At 37.7% G+C, this 17,510-nt stretch overlaps 1 protein-coding gene across 1 annotated transcript in view; it reads right to left on the bottom strand.

Annotated features, from left to right (window-relative positions):
* LOC131683743 (acetylcholine receptor subunit alpha-like 1) overlaps nt 1-17,510 on the bottom strand; it is a 343,079-nt gene that overhangs the window by 152,983 nt on the left and 172,586 nt on the right. The gene's annotated exons all lie outside the window — the stretch shown is intronic.

The raw sequence follows: 17,510 nt of genomic DNA, 5'->3' as shown, positions 1-17,510 counted from the left end.
ATTTTGTACGTTCTCTGCCTCATTGAGGTTTTGTCAAGTTTCATCCTTCGTGTGTGCGCGTAATTCGACCAGCAGAGCAGTAGTAGCGTTTCGTCTCACGTAAGCAGCGTAGATACCGTTGTACAAGTTAAGTATCGAGATTATATTACATTCTTGTCTCACTAACCATCCTGCACATAGAAAGAAGCCGTGCAAAAATGGCTTCTCCTGATTATGATTAGCCTCAGGGTTATATGGATGTCGAAATAAAATCAACTTCCCACTGAAATTGTACTCATCCTCCTCAACCGGGTCTTATATGATCTTTTTCAGGGTCAAAAACAGATTTCTCGTGTTTTGACGGAACGACATTCGGCTGTGACAGAAATATCGAGAATGCGCCCTGATAAGATTCGGACGGTGGTAAATAGTGTGATGCAGGCAGAGCCCTTTACGAAGGAGTACAGAGTATATGTACCCGCTAATCGGGTTGAAATCTGTGGGGTCGTCTTGGAGTCGAGATCCCATGCTTCAGCCAGTGAAGATACCGGACTGCAAACGGTTGCATTCAGCATCAGTCTCATCAAACAGGAAGAGGACATCAACTCGCACTCTTATCGGGTACCTTCGCCGGGTCTGCCCTACCTAACTACCTCTTCTTTGGCAAGGTCTTTCCAGCTTTTTGTGCCGCAGGTCAAGAGCTATACTAATTGCAAACAAAGGGAACACATATTGTAGCAATAAAGTATGATGTGGGAAATACGGTGGGGATCATGTGGATGACTCCTGTGGAAGGGATGTCGAAAAGTGTATCTAGTGTGTACAGTAGTCGCACGGATACCAAAACTTGCGTTTTGAAGTGAGCTTTAAGAGCGGATTTAAGTGTTTTAATGTGTAAGAAATACTTTTTTGGAATGGAAGCCCCCTTCTTTTGATGCACTCTGCCCATTTTGTTTCAATGTATTTTTCAGTATCGAATATGTCCAACCACGTTGGATGCGCATTTGTGGCATATAGGGCTTTTACTAAAGAGCGAGAGTCTGACCATTCCATTATGAAAACATTTTCTAATGTACCTACCAATAAATTTTCGAAAGAGGCAAATCATTTCCTTCCTCGTAATGACCTGGGAGTGTAGCTTGAAGGACGCTGTGACAAAACCGAATTAAGTAATTCCTGGTCTCGAAAATTTTAGAAACTAGCAGGAAATCATACATGGGACACCAAAAACCCCAAGTACATTTGCATTATGAAAAACTTAGACGTAGAACTTCCACAATTTAGCATCATTCGTCAGACCCGAGTAAACACTATGAACGAGCGTTTTTAGGGATCAAAATGTGCTGTTCTTTCAATTAGATCAATCTTTGCTCGGTACCAGGTACTGAAGTTGTCGTTTATCAAGTCCAAATCAAAAGCAAAGACTTATTGACATTGTTCCCATGTACATCGCACCTTAGCTGGTTCTAGAAGATGATATGTCATGGGGTTGTCGTCACGAAGATAACCGATCTATCTTCCTGTGTGATATTTGCGACAATTTGACCATCGTGAATACGGTAGAAATGACAACAATTTCTACACCACCTGCGCAGCCAAGCGCCTGAAATTTAGCATTGCACTCGACCTCGCTACAATTGGCGCGCCCAATGATTGAAAGAGCTACACGCCGACTATATCGGAAACAATCGAATCAAAACACGGAAGGTACAAGGTTTTTGCTGGCTTGATTGTCGACACTGTAGTTATACGTCAGATGAAACAAGTACCCGTCACTCCGTGGTAGACAGGGAGGGCTAAGAATTGTACGTGAAAACGTCCTATAAGGATTTTTTGAATCTCGGATCGCCCGATTTTTTCCGAATATATGCGCCGATAATGAAAAATGTTATGAAAGCTTAAAAACGCGGTTATTATCACCGGTTCGTCAACGAATTAACGAGAAGTATTCGATTCAACCATTAATCGAAATTCATGGAACCAAGCATCCTATCTCAGTGGCAGCAGCTTTGTTTGTAGATCCACATTCCTATAATAGACGTTTCGCCTTCTATGCTAAATATTATATTATGGGGGCTTTATCAGAAAAACCATGCCAGATTACCCTAATTTGAGTTCTGTTGCATTACTCCATTCAGGGTAATAAGAAGGCGAACACTTAGATTAGAATGATAATAAGAAGGTGGACACTTAAAGGCATTAGAAGGTGATATTTATGAAGGATCACGTAGGTTTGACGATTTTTCAGTATTCCATGTCAGAGAACACTCGAAAATTGGTAAATTTTGTCGAACGATGGATATTTAGGAATCCCAAAGGTATCAACAAGACCTTGCTACAAGGGAATGGGCGAGGTTCGTGACTACATTTAGGTGATATCTCGTGTCATGTCAAATCATTATACGTTAAATGCATGGTGACGGTTATCGCGACATTAAACATATTGTCTGGTCGTGCGCTTAGCGTTGTAGCGCCAGGTCTTCGTTGAACAAATCTCTTCAGCCTCGTTCCAATCCGAGATGTGCTGGCTGTCCTCGGTCTTCCTTATATGTCTCTCATATACATATTTTAAAACACGATAAACATTCAAATTAAGTTATCCCTTCTCTATTGGTTGGTTCCCAGCGGATTCAAGAAGGCCGATCGGCGATTCGGTTCATGATGTCCTGACAATGACCTTCCGTTTGCTAAAAAGCTGCAAGTTTAATTTCTGCTTTTTTCCTGCCATTGATGTCCGTCCTCTCTTCACTTTCCGTGATACGGTCTCTGCTACTCTGATGTTGGAATCAGTCCCTCTTGTGTATGTCTTTTTCCTTCTAATCTAATCTAGTCTAGTCTACACATACACAGCCAATACATATCTTGAATCTTGAGATCTCGAAAAATTGCAATGAGGACAATATTTATGCTTGTGGTAACTATGGTACAATTTAGGAGATGAATCAAAATTATACGGCACCTTGAATAAGGTAACAACATGAACAACCGTACCAACCTTTTCAATTTGATGGGGATTTGGTAAATCGTTGGGAGTTGCTTGGCTAAGAGGATTAATATCATTCAGTTGGTCCTAAGTTCCTGGATGAGATAGACGTATTTAGCGTGGTCCTAGCTAATGAGCCTAGGTTATTGCGCCTTTTTTCGCTCTTCTTGCGTATGCCTTTTGCCTTCCTTATAAAAAGCCTAATAGTGTTTTTCATTGTTCCAATTGTTAATCAAATAGTAGTTTCTGATAAAAAATTACAAATTAAAAAAAATCGCACTGCATCATTTAGTTTGAACAAAATTGCATGAATATTTCATGTATATTGTTTTAAGATGTAGAAGTGTCAAAATGTATTCCCCTTAGTATTAATACAATTTCCCATATTGCAAAAAAATTAACTTGTAAAGTAAAGAATTTTGAATCTGAATAAAAAATTAAATTGTTGTGCATCGAGAATTTCAGCCATGCATTTTGTGTGCGAGACAAATACATAAAAGGTAATTCTCAACTTTTGTTTTGTTCCAAACATTCGAGTGGGTAATTCCCGCCTCGGTTGTTTTGGAGTGGGTAGTACTACCCATACTACCTACGTGATTCGCCTGCCCTGCACCGATGTTGGAAACTTCCTCTGAACATCTTGATCAAGCATAAGCCTCCGTTACAAAAATCAAATTTATATTCTGTAGAAATACAAAGTTTGAAGATAGCTGTAATTTTTTCATAAACGACTATTTTCTCCATCTTGTATACCTAATTGTAGTCGTAGTTTTAAAATACTGGTGAAATTTCTCAAACTTGCTCCCCTTCTTGTATATCAAAATGTATTCTTAGTTTTAAGTTAGCTGTAAAATTTTTCGTAAAAAAATTAATGGGTTGTATACAGGACACAACCACTGTGACATTGAAAATGCTACTTTTTCAAGAGCGTATGTGTTTTCAGTAATGCTAGTTCAGCACATGCTAGTTTACTCCCCGATTACATATGTTACAAATACAGTAGGATTCCGTTTTTGGCAACAATTTTATTTTTTTCAGGTGCCAAAACCGGAACCGTGCCAAAAATGAAACCCTATTTTTGAAGCTTAGATTTTCAATTTACGATTTCAAAAATGTTTCAAGGATTTTTAATCATATGTAAAATGGAATGAAATGAAAGAAAAATGTAAGAAAATTCAATTTTATTCATGTTTTTATCAAATTCAGACGTCGAACGGTGGGGCAGAATGCTTCTTTCGACGCTCAAAATCTCTAGCGCCCTGGGTATATATCGTGGAGGATTGGTGTCTTTAGCAAAATATCTTAGATGAAAATGATAATTATTTTGACAATTTAGGTTTTGATCTAGATAAGTAGAAACTGATCTAGATTAGTTCTATCTTTTGACAGAGGCGTTCTATCAAAAAAACTTTCCTCGACAAAGTTGTTTGTTTGATATTTTTAACGTATGTACTGAAGACATTTATACTTTATAACTGATGTAGATGGCGCTACATGACATTTAAAAAAATACTCGAGAAAATAAATTTTAACATTTTTTTTATGAAAAATAATAAATATTTTATTTCTACATCTTCGAAAAAAGCTTTAAAGTGTGATATCATGACATTCGCTCCTGGGATTGTTATCTTTTCTTTCGTGAATATTAATGAACATTTTTGTTTAAAAAAGAGCTCTTTTTTAAAATAAATAAATTTGTCCTCTATAACTACCAATCGTCGATCTTTCAGATGGCATTGATAGATTGAAAATCAAATTGCAATGTTTGAAGATAGGTTTGAAGAAAACCTGTAAAAATCACTTGCAATTGTCCAAACAAAAGGGATTAAAACATCAGTACTGCGGTGAAAATGTGCTCCAATAAAAGTTCAAAAATCTCTAGAACAATGCATTGCAGAAATTAACACATCGAAAGATAATATAAGCAACCCTATTTTTCAAGAGCTACGCTACCTTAAATCTTAAAACAAATCATAACAAATAAACCATTATAGATAGCCTTGTTTATTCAACAAACGTGCTTCAACTCATTTGTGTTATTAAATTGTAGGGCATTCCGCAGGAAAACTTCACACATCTAAACAGTCGATACTTTGAACATTTCAACCACAAGCACCACCCTAATTCCATTCATTTGAAAAACTCGCCAAAAAACTAACAAATTAGCCAAAGACATTATAAAGCAAACCAAACTATTTGGGGGCCATCAGTTTTGTATTCCTAAATACGGCTTTGGGAAGCACCATGGTCAGCTTTCGATATGTACACTGAAGTTTTTTTTAGGCGGGGGATACGCACCGCATAAAAAAAATCCGCATAAAAAACCGCATAACTTTGAAAATCCGCATAAAAAAACTCCATAATTTTGAAAATCCGCATAAAAAACAAATAAGGTGTGAAATATTTTTCAACATTAAGAGCCATAGTACTCAAGGAAGAGCAAGGATTTGAAGTAAGAAAGTTAAGAGAAAAGCGTGGAGTAGGGTCATATGAGCAAGCTTAGAGTTTCATGGCTACTTAACTCTTTTTCTTCTGCAACGCAGGAGTCAGGATCTTTTGGCATTAAATGCGAATCACCTGAGTCTGCGGCATGTCCAGACAAGCGTACAGTCACTTGATGACTTATGCTGTCGGAACCGTGACTCCCCGGAATCGCAAGACTGACCTCGGCAGCTAACCGACCAGCATCGAAATAACAATTTCGAGAGAAATTTCAACGTCGGGAAATTTCTCCGTCGGAGTAGACTAGACCCACCGCCGGGGACTAGTTCGAATAGATCGGGAAGTAGCTCCGGCAGATGCTCGTCGGGACGCCTGTCACCTGGAAGTCACCCTCCACCCAGAATCGCAGGACCGACCTCGGCATCTGCCCGGGTAGTATCGGTTTCGGAAGATCTTCCACTGCCGGGGAACTCTTCGTCGGAGTAGGAAAGATCCACCGTCGGGTACTATTCCGAGTAGTCCGTAGCGTATCGCCGGCTTGAATCATCGGGGCACCAGTGAACCGGACGCAATCCTTCACCGGGAATCGCTGGACTGACCTCGGCATTCTGCCGGACTGCATCTAAGGAAGAATAACGCGTCCGTCAACGGTAGCGTGAGACATTCTTTCGTCGGGGAAATCTCCGCCGAGGTAGGCTAGCTCCACCGTCAGGGACTACGCCGAGTAGCACCGAACGCGACAAACCACCAGGGTTGTCGGGGCACCAGTGAACCGGAAGCCACCCCCCAACCGGAATCGCCGGATCGGCCACGGCATCCAACTGGTCAACGTAAAGAGGAGGGCATGTAGGATATAATGCCCTGCAGGACTGATATGGCGGTTATGAGACAAGCGAAATCTAGCACGACCAGCTAGACCTCGAATCAAATGAAGTGCATTAGCACGCCTCCCCCCGAAGTAGTCATGTCAAATGGAATCCGGGGGATCAGGCAAATGTCGGACTTCTTGGTGGAGTTTAGAGGAATAGGGTTCAGAGTTATCTTTTCTGTTCAGAGTCCCTCACTCTGGCACACGATGGACGAAATCGGTAGTATGGTCTAACTATTGAACGTGTGCCGGGTCAGTGTAAAAGCTTTATCACCAAGTAAAAAAATACACGCTCAGAGACTTTTTTCCGATCTCGCCGAATTGAGTCGAATGGTATAAGAAATTCGGCTCTGCGGGCCTCGGTTAAAAAGTCGAAATTCCGACTGATTGCATAAGTTTTATTATGAGAAAGGTAAAAAGGTATTCAGTCATTGTCTGTTTTTATTTTCACTGCATCAAGAATGCTTCTCATATCCTTAACCCAAAAACTAGTAATTTATAACCTAAAATAAAAATATGAACATTTTATGTCTTGTTTAAGCATGTGTATTCACGAGGATCTATCTTTCGATAAAAGTCGCTTCAGGTGATGCCCTAGAAATTAAAAGGAAGCTGCATAAAAAGAATCGCATAAATTTGAAAATTCGCATAAAAAACCGCATAACTTTGAAAATCTGCATTAAAAAAAACCGCACAACTTTGAAAATTCACATAAAAAAACCGCATAACTTTGAAAATCCGCATAAAAAGTCGCATAAAAAACCGCATAAAAAAGACTTCACTGTACTGAAAATTTAGCGCCAAGTTTTGTGTTGACGTCGTAATAATACAAAGATAAAGAGGCTCGCAATGTTACTAAGGTTCTATTGAAAATTTTCTCCAGAACTAGTCTTATTACGCAATGTAGCGCATTCCTCTGTACTTGACTCTTAAAGGGCACAGGTTCTGGGTCTTACTATAAAAATTAATTCTGGCAGACACTAGTTATACTGCTACCAGTTATAATATACTTAAAAATACATTTCTATACTTATTGTGATCATTAAATACAACACGTATGGTGTAAAATATAGTTAACCCTTAAATGCATACCACTGTTTTAAAACAACATTCGAAAAGCATTTTAAAATTATCACAGCAATGTATTGAAACTATGAGACAATTTTAACATAATTTGGAAAAAAAATATTAGTATTCTTTTTGAGGGTTAATATGACTCCCATGTTTGGAAATAAAGTCAAATGTGGTGCCAATTTATGCAAAAACATATCTTTTGCACATTTTTAAAAGACTTATTATGTACAACAAGAATGTTGCCAAAAACGGAACCCGTTTGTTGCCAAAATCGGAGTGTGCCAAAATGGGAGCATGCCAAAAACGGAACGTGCCAAAAACGGAATCTTACTGTATTATTTTCCAATTGAATTTTCCGTAATTAATTTTTTTTTTTTTTGATAAAAATTTATTTGACACGGCATTTGCAAAAGCTTTTTTACACCGGGTTTTCTTTTTTACATAATATGTTACAAAATTGTCACATTATAATAAAAATTCACTTCCTAATCCAAAACTTCTAGTTTTGAAATTTTCAGTTTTATTTTATAAAAAATATCATAAAAATAAATTCATTTGTCCCTTTTGTCCCAGTTCCAACGCAAACTCACAAGCGACATACAAACACGTCGTACTGTGCAGTGTTCAAACCAAAGGCCACCCTACCTACCCACTTTGCAAATCTTCGTGTATACATGACTCGAACTTATCGCACTCGTTTCTTTACTGTGTGCAATTGCGCAAAGTGCATCGCGTGCTCTTTACCGTGCTGTGCGATTTGAAACTTTGCATACACGAATGAGTTTGTCTATGCAAAGTTTGCCATGCCATCACTGCCATGCCCCCCCCATTATTGTTCAGGACCTGCTCATGCGAAAATCGAGCAACGAATGACGCAAACGAACACGCGGTACCTCTGTAAATAGCCTCCCGTATCTGATTGAGTTTTTTATGTGCTCCCTATTGAAGGCTCTGCCGGGGATAGATTGACTGATGTATGGGAGATCTATTCATTTTTTCTTGTTTTTCAATAGTGTACTATTGAAATACAAATTGAAACATAAATATAGCAATAAAACATAATTTCAGTTAATTCCGAATTATTTGGTAATAAACAGACGGAAATCCGTTCATAAATAACATAGTTATTAGCGTTCAAAATAGTGACGCAAAAACGTGACATCGTTTGATTTTAGATTGCAGTAAAACATTTTCAATATCAAAACCATTGTGTCCGCTCTTGTCTGACGAATTGTAATTGTAGCTTAAAGAAAGCTGTGAAACAAGTTTCTCATAATATAAAAAAAATCAACATTTTAACCTGGTTTTAAGATATTCAAAATGTAAATAAAAAGAAATTGACACAGTCAAGCTAACGCATTTGTGCCCATTAAATAAATGAACTAAATAAAAAATTCATCAAACGTCGGCCTATCTCAATAGAATCTATTGGACAAATGCTCATCAATATTTGTTTTGTCGAATATTTGACAAAGTGTACTGCTAATTTTAGAAATATGCTGAACCCGACCTTATTTTTGAAATAGATTGCCAAACGGGTCTTCTAATTCCACAAACCAGTAGCTTTGCATAGTTGACCGCCCGTAAGTATCCCGTGATTGATGAAGGCCTGTTGAAACTGCATATTGAACCAATTGCATGATACTCAACGTGCGACCTAACGAGACTAAGATTATAGAATGATCAATAATATAGATGGTAGCGCTCATGCAGGTCAATTTTGGGTTGGGAAGGAATGTTAGTTCAACACTTGTGAATCTTATGACCGAGGAATTCTCTGCATCATCCGCAAGTGTCGCAAGATAAGATTGGTGTTAGTAGATAGGGAGATGAATTAGGATATATCTTGGTAGATATTGTGATTTAGCTAAGTAGTCACGCGCTTTGTCTTTTTATTTTAGATCAACCTCCTATGCGACCTCCAATAGAAACATGAATGCCGTTCGAACACATATTTTAATGATTATTCTTCAGCCGTTACATAGAAGGAAAAAGCCATAGATTTTGAAAAATATACGCACGAGACACAGACTCTGAGTTACACAAGGCGCCAGGCGTTTAAAAAATATAATAAAGGTATCTAGTCATCTTTAGACAATACGATCTTAGGAATATATACGAAAGTCGCTCGCTATCAGTTTCCGAGAATTCTAAGCGAGCAATTTAAACTCCGAACAGTCGACCATCGAGACTATTGCTTCTTATTAAGGTTCAACTGAGAAAGCTTGGAAAAGCGGCCATCTTGGAAAACTAAAAAAGGAGTTTTTTCCCACGCCGTTGAAAAAATTTTCAAGAAAATGAATCAGTAGTACTCTACCAATACCCCGAATGCATTGATTCATTTTCGTGAAGATTTTCCCAACGGTGTGAAAGAAAACTGCTTTTTTTCGTGTTCCAATATGGCCGCTTATTGCGGCATTCTCAGTTGAACCTAAACACTTCAATGATCATTTCCAGATTTTTTCAGTTTTCTTCAAGCTTGAGTATGAACTTTACGTTAGTGAGAAAATATCTTGAAACATACCCAAAATAACCAAAGGGAACAAAGAAATAATCTCGAAAATATTAATTAAGGATAGTAGACAAACCGAAACTACAACAGAAAACTCTGTTTTAACCCTTTCATGCCCAACTTTTTTCTAGTGCATGTAGGGTTTCAAAACTATTTTTCCTTGAAACGGTGGGGTCAAGAAACTCGAAAAACCTTTTTTTCAGAAAGGTAGGTGCTTTCCTTGCAGTGCTAGAAGGTGCTCAATTTTTACCTTCCAATGCTCAGTACAATGCTCCTAGAGTATTTACAATAGTACAACTGCGCGAAAAACGTAGCCAAAATTAGTCTAAATTGATAAGTTTTATCAGTTTTCACTAATATTGCAACATAACGAAGTTATATGAAAAATTCATTTTCCGTCGTAAACGTAAACGGTCCCTGGCAGCACTGCTCCATTGGAGTTCAATCAGACTAATTGCAATAACTTCAGTTCTAGAGCTGATCCTTATAACTGTTAATGCTCAAATGAAAGCCAATAGTCACATTTATTGGTCTTACTTGTTTTTGTGAGTAAATCTTGCCTCAATCAAAAGTTATAGGTGTTTAAAACCGTTGTTGTCCACAAACAACATGGGCATGAATGGGTTAATTATGATTTGAGTGATTTGGGCTGCCTACAATGAGCAATATCTCTACCGGAAGTATTGTATGAGTGATACATTAACAGTTCTACGCGCATACGACCCAGAGATCTTCACTAATGCAGCTGCTGTCCGAAGCAAACTCAGATTCCAGCCCCAGTCACGGTTAAAATTTACGAACTGACAGCGAGTGGCCAGAACCCGACCCAGCCCCGGGTCCAACGGCATAAGGTGGCTCGTATCCCGGTTGGCATCGCGGGGAGGTAAGGGATAGGAGTTCTGTTTCAGATGTGAATGGCGACATAGTGTGGCCTCTTGTTGCACAATAATACAGCTTTGGCTACCTATTCTAATTCCACAAACCAGAAGAGTTAAAAACTTCTCGACTGATTCTATAAAATGCCCATTCCAGAAACACTAAAAACTCGAAACATCCAAAGCATAATGAATATAGACATGAATCAATTGTCCCCTATATGCACCAACGAAACGTAACTGCTAACATCAAACAAATGTTTCCAATCCAGTTGAAAACTTCAGAGAAATAGTGATTTCATAGGCTCCATTTGAAATCGGCACTACCAGATAAACTCATATTATACCGTGCACATCCGATAGCCCATGCTTTAGGTGAAATCGAAATTTTATATACATAATTCATGCATTGCCGCTATAGCACTGCGCTACATCAGAGCACAACATGATTGGATTCCTCAGGCCACTGCTGTCAAACCCTGCATTTTAGTGCTGCTCCGCTGCCATTTATAGTTGCTGATGTTTGCCGGTGAATTTGCATAAATTTAAATCAGGTCATCAGGAAAGCAGCTTGATTTGTTAATAAAAAAGCTACAGTATAATTGAAATGGTGCCTGTTTATAGATGTTAACAGGTTTCGTTTATTTCAAAGTGCCAATGTTTGAAAGGGTGGGGTGCATTCGTTCGGACAGGTATACATTGAAATTGTTTTAAACAACGGTAGATTAGGATTTTTTTGCATTACATGCTGTGTCACGAATTCCAACAATCGAGTGGCTAATTGAAACGAGACAGAGCGTTTAATCCTGATGACCCGAACAATCATAAATTACGCCAATCTTAGCCAACCGGGCAGAGGTTCTTTCAAATTAGCACCCAACAAACAATACTTTGTTTGCGCTCCGTATCAAAGGTATAATTATCATTTTCCAACTATCTACTGCGGTAATGTTAGAGCTCAAATAATATTCATGAGGATGAAACGGCGACTTTGAGTGCGTTATCAGCAAAATTAATCTCTTCCGTATCATCTTCAAAACTCGGGTCCTGCAAGGATAACTATATAGCCGCTGATAAGCACCGGCGGGGATGCTGTACCCGGATCTGCCCTTAAAGTGGGAAGACTTTGTATTACGCCTCTCTTCTCTTGTTTCCACCTTTCGATGGTCGGCGAAGCATAAATTCGTTTCGGCATGATATGAAAAAAGCATAAAACCATTATCTTCAAAAACGTCAACGCCAGAAATCAGAGCTTAAAGTTTCTATTTTATGGTAATTGAATCGGGCTGATTTCGGGCCAGTTCATTCCCCGGCTCAGGATATGCGGTAAAATGGTTGGCCTGTACCGAACGTCGTCGTCTCACGGTCGCTTTTTGGCGAAAAGCTCCACTTAGGGCAGGCGTCTGTAAGTCTACCGGGGAGAGACAGAATCCAGCAGCGACAGCGATAAACTGCGAACCCCAATGTAAGAGTTCATGGCAGCGAGGGAGAGGATGAAAGCATTCTTTAGGAGGGGTCGGAACCAGTACCACCCCATGCGCACTTTTATCTTTTGTCGAGTGTGAGCCCAAGGCAAGATTCGCCTTTTATGACCAAGCGAGCGATGATAATCATTACGATGAACTGGGCGAAAAAGAAGGGAATTTTATTATTAAAATATGGAATCGGTGGTAAAACGTAGTCGAACGGTTCTGTTGGCTCTGTTATCGTGGAATAAACTCGGTCGGTGAATACATTGTATTTCACCGCGTTTGGTTTACCTAGCGCTCCGTAAAGAAAGCTTAGTTAATGGAACTACTAAAAAAGCAAGAGAGGAAGAAGTAGGCCTAACAATAAACTGTTGTTCTAGTGCTCTCATGGTAGTATTAGATCAATTGGATTTTTGCGCCCACTCCGAAAATTTTGGAGAACTTTCAAATTGTCGTAGCGATTAACTGCCTTGGGATTAGTTTCACTTTCTCGTGTCAATGAAGAGCTGAATGTGAGCTTTGGGGAGTTTTTCAGTGACTACTCTTGACTGTTTCCTGTTTTGCCTCAGGAAATAGTTAATATTTTGATTTTGGATCAAGATTCGGTTTTTCAGATTTCACTAAACTAGTCAGGTTATGAAACAATATAATTGTGATCAATATCTTATCTTGATAAAATCAGTTAATACCCGATCGATTCTCTTTTCTTTAGTTTTTCGTATGTATAGAGAACAGCGCTCTCATACTGTTTTGAAAACTCAACTATTTCCTAGTGATTTTCGAATTCAACGAATAGAAAAAACATCTCACAAACTGACAAGTAGTTCAGGTAGAACGTTTCAAAATTTCATCCGGTTAAGTTGATGTAGAAAATAAACGTCAATTGTGCCTATTTTTATTCAATTCGTTTATTTAATGAGGCACGTTTGCGTTAGCTTAAAGGTGTCAATTTCTTTGTTTTACATTTTAAATTTCTTAAACCTACACAGCAAAAACAATCTTTTAACTTTACGTCCTTCCGATGCACATGAAAAGAGCGTCCCAATTCACATAGATTTACATTTAATTACATGTAAAATGGGTGTTGCTCAGCTTTTCCTAGGCCATTCAGTCTGAGTTTTACATAAAAAGAGACACAATACTGAATATTACATATCATAGCATGTAAAATCCTATTATCGGACAGAAAAATACGTCGCAGCGTTGTTTACGTCAAATGTAATTTATATTTTTTCTAAAAGTGTAAGAGATTACAATAGAAATATTTTTTAACTTTTCACATATAGAAAAGTAATGCAATCTCTCTAAACCGAGGCCCGGGAACCGAGTACCATATACCATTGGACTCAGTTCGACGAGATCGCAAAATGTCTGTGTTCGTATCCGTGGGTGTGGGACCGATTTGCGCCAGTGTCAAATGAAAGGTACAACCTTCCCATCCAGAGCTGCAAATTTTCAACAGTTTGTTTTGAACTTGAAGGAGGAAAAATTCTCAAATCATGCCCTACTATGTTCAATTCGCAGTTGTTCGTTTCCATTATTCATTCAAACAGCCGACCTGCTCAATCATTTTTCATTCATTTTCAATTTCATTGACCCCGTGAGTATCTCTTTACTGGGGTATTGAGTAGGTTTTTCAAGCAAAACTAGTCTGAACATAGTTCTTACTGTCCATGTAAGCTTGAAAACGCAAAACATGACGACATTTAACCTAAACTGGCTCCTACAGAGCAGATGACAGCTTTGGTTGGTGAATGAAAAAGCGTCAATTTGAAATGAAGACGTACGATTCAGTTATGAAAATCCCGCCAACTTGAAAGTGAACGATTGAGGGAGGCTTTGAATTTGAATCATGGTTGGGTTTGATTGAACTGAAAGTTGGCATTTGAAAATGAAAATTTGCACCACTGTTCCCATCAACTGCTACTGATTTTTTTTATTGATTGAGTATCCGGTTCCGGAGTTGCGGGTTGAAGAGTGCAGTCGTATAGTATACTCCCATAAAACCTGGCACCACCATGATGTTCAAAGAATGTAATGCATATTAAAATATATGCAATATTACTTGGATTTGCTGGTCTAGATCACTAATGACCAATCGAAGTAGCTATGACTTCATGGGCCGCCTATGGCGATTCCTGATGCACCAGGGAAGTTATTTTCACACCTATTTCTCAACTAAGTCTTGATCGATTTTTGCAAGCTTGAATCCATTTTTTTAAAGTTTAGTTTCGTCAAGCATGTGTATATTATATAGAATGGAATTACAATAGTTACTTAATACTATTCATTATTTCTACGGTTATGTTGAAATTGATTTGGAATGGAAAAGTTAATTATTTTACAATTTTCATTATAATGACGCATAATTCTATTGACGGGGTTATATTTAGCATATTTCGTCATAAAATATTGTTCTTGGAATAAATTAGTTCTTGGATGACGGCTAGGTACATAAAATTTTAGTAGCGAAAGTAACGGTGCGGATGGAACACGTTGAGAAATAATGTCGACATAGCAAAGCATGGTCAGTTCGCGGATTTGAGTGTTTTTTAGAAATCCGACACTAACTTAATGACAGGACTAAGCTAGCGCCGCATTGATCCATAAAAAACGGAGACACAACTTGTGTTCCTGAGCATGGTATCTTATGAGACGAAGTCGAAACGCAAATGCCATAACTAATTTAGTTATAGGTTTTGTTCTCTTCACGCACAAAGATGGTTTTAAATAATTTTCTCCTTAATAGAGAAAAAATATTTTTATCAAAATTGTTCTCCACCAAAGAGAAATATAGATCAAAAATACCTTTTCGCTCGGATTATTTGCATGATGATTTCCTACCAACCGGTATTGTACGTCTCCGGAATAAGTTTTGCAGTGACACAGAGCATTTAAACACCATAATAAATACTTCCGGCAAGCTATTTCAAACGTTTAAATTGACTAACAGCTTTACATATGACAGATGGAGAAAAAAACCCAACTAGTGTTAGTGAAATGACTTGCATGGAACTCTATTTTGCTTGATATAACCTGAATGCAAGATTAAGAGAAAGAAAGGTGGGTACTAAAGAGAGTAGAATAACAAAGAGACGCCATCTTAATTCAGTGAAAACAATTCAACTAGCAACCAGGCTACAGGTCACAGGCAACACTGCAAATGTGCATGGCTCACCAAACTTGTTTGTTGTTATTCCGTTTGTTTCTTCTAACCAATATAAAAATCCGATGCGACTTCTGGTCTGCTGAGCTCCTCGGCCAGCAAAAACATAATTATATCCGCAGGAATCGTATTTTGCAGCAGCATAAACTTTTCATCTTTAAAATCTTTAGTAATTTTAATGAATTGCATAACAATACTTCCTTAAAAACAATCCCACATAATGCTAAACATTTACGATTGACAACTCTCTTGTTCGTTTGGAATGACATTGACAGTAAAATTGGAATTCCAAACGGAACATGGCGTCTCTTTGTTATTCTAGTCTCTTTAGTGGGAACATTTGACACTTTTTAGTGTATTAGTTTTATACTTGTAAAATTGAACATGGCGTCTCTGCTTATGCTTCTCTGCTTTGTATCCTCTAGTTTCATCGGCTTCATCGATGAAAAATGGCAACTGCAATCACATATAGAAAAATGCACCCATCTGTACCCATCTTGACCCAAATTAGTGTTGTTTCTCCCTTTCTTTCTTTAACGTCAATGCCACAGACGATGGTTTAAATACGCGGCGAGAAAAGAAGTAAATTTGGTTGCATGGCTAATATTTTATCCGCTAGTCCTGGCAACTAGGAGATCTGTGTAAGCATCGAATGACTTGTAGTTTATTCGATACACTACAAATTCATTTCGCAATATACCCACTGTTCAAGATATCTTGTCTGATCTCAATGATCTAGAGGCGGCTAAAGGCTCAGGACCTGATGGAATTACAGCTCACTACTCATTATATGCTATGGATAAATGAAATCAGGACCCCTTCTTTTCATTTTATTTATCAACGATATTTCTCTTAAACACATTAAAATTCTCATATATGCGGATGATATGAAGTTAGTTTTTGAAATTAGAAATAATAATGACATTAATATTTTTCACAATGAAAAACAAATCTTTTATACATGGTGTTGTAAATTTTTACTGGAATAAAATGTTGAAAAATGCAATCCTATTACTTTTTGCAGAAAACAAATCACGACATCCATGTCAATTACCTTAGGTAACCAAATCGTTCTGAAATGCTTAAAAATAAGAGATCTAGGAGTTACCTTAGACAAAAAAAAATAAAATTTGCGGAACGTTACAACACAATTGTTCATTAGACTGGCTCGCGGTTATATGGAAAAACTTCAAGAGGATTTAAATTAGCGGGAACAGCACTTTTTGAGTTCCTTTTGTGGTCCCAAATGCATGTGCAAAATTTGGTAGTGTTCGGTTGCTTCCCGAGTTTGCGCATTGCGTTCAAAGTTTGTATGCGATTTTATATGGAGAAATCAATGATTTGGCATTTACGTTAATAAAGATCGCTATTTCACTCAACATGAAAAACCAGCTTTATAAAACTATAGTTCAAACCTTGATTAACAACTTTGTCGAAGATTTAGATTTAGAAGATATTATTGTTTGGTCACCATACACCATAAACATGAAGTGAGAATTGAGGCATTTCAAAAACAGTTTCTAATATATGCACTACGCAAGTTAATATGTACAGCATTTCCTCTTACATCTTATGACGCACGTTGTGTTTTGATAGATATTCAAATATTCAGGACTGTGCTATGATCTCGTCCTTAAACGATGTTGTCATGCAACCTACTGGCTCATCTAACCTATTGTCAAAATTAAATTTATGGGTATACTCCTAATTGCCAATAACGCAATAGAAATTCGGATCACTGAACAGGAACAGATTACGCTAAATTCGAATCACTAAACTATGATGATAGCTGTGTATAACGAGCATTTTTGAAAGTATTGGCTTTAACTTTAACAAAGCTGTGGCGAAAAAGTAAGCTAAGTTCGTGATTTTTTTAAAGCGTTTTATGCAATTTTTTTTAAAAGCAAAAGGCAGGATTATGAAAATTTCACTATGTTTCATTTCTCTTCCAAGATAAATACAAAAAAATACCTGTATGATTTCCTTCTAATAATCAATCATTTTTATATTCAGAGTCATTGAAAGCACCCAATTCTGAATCCATCGTTACCACTAATAATGCATAATAAAGGGAGCAGAAACAATTACACGAGTTAGTGATTTTTTCTAATATGCATAGTGGAATTAAAACGAAGACAAAAG

Source organism: Topomyia yanbarensis, chromosome 2, assembly GCF_030247195.1.
Source record: "Topomyia yanbarensis strain Yona2022 chromosome 2, ASM3024719v1, whole genome shotgun sequence".
NCBI classification, from domain to species: domain Eukaryota; kingdom Metazoa; phylum Arthropoda; class Insecta; order Diptera; family Culicidae; genus Topomyia; species Topomyia yanbarensis.
The sequence above is the reverse complement of the archived record's forward strand: the minus strand, read 5'-3'. Positions and strand labels throughout refer to the sequence as shown.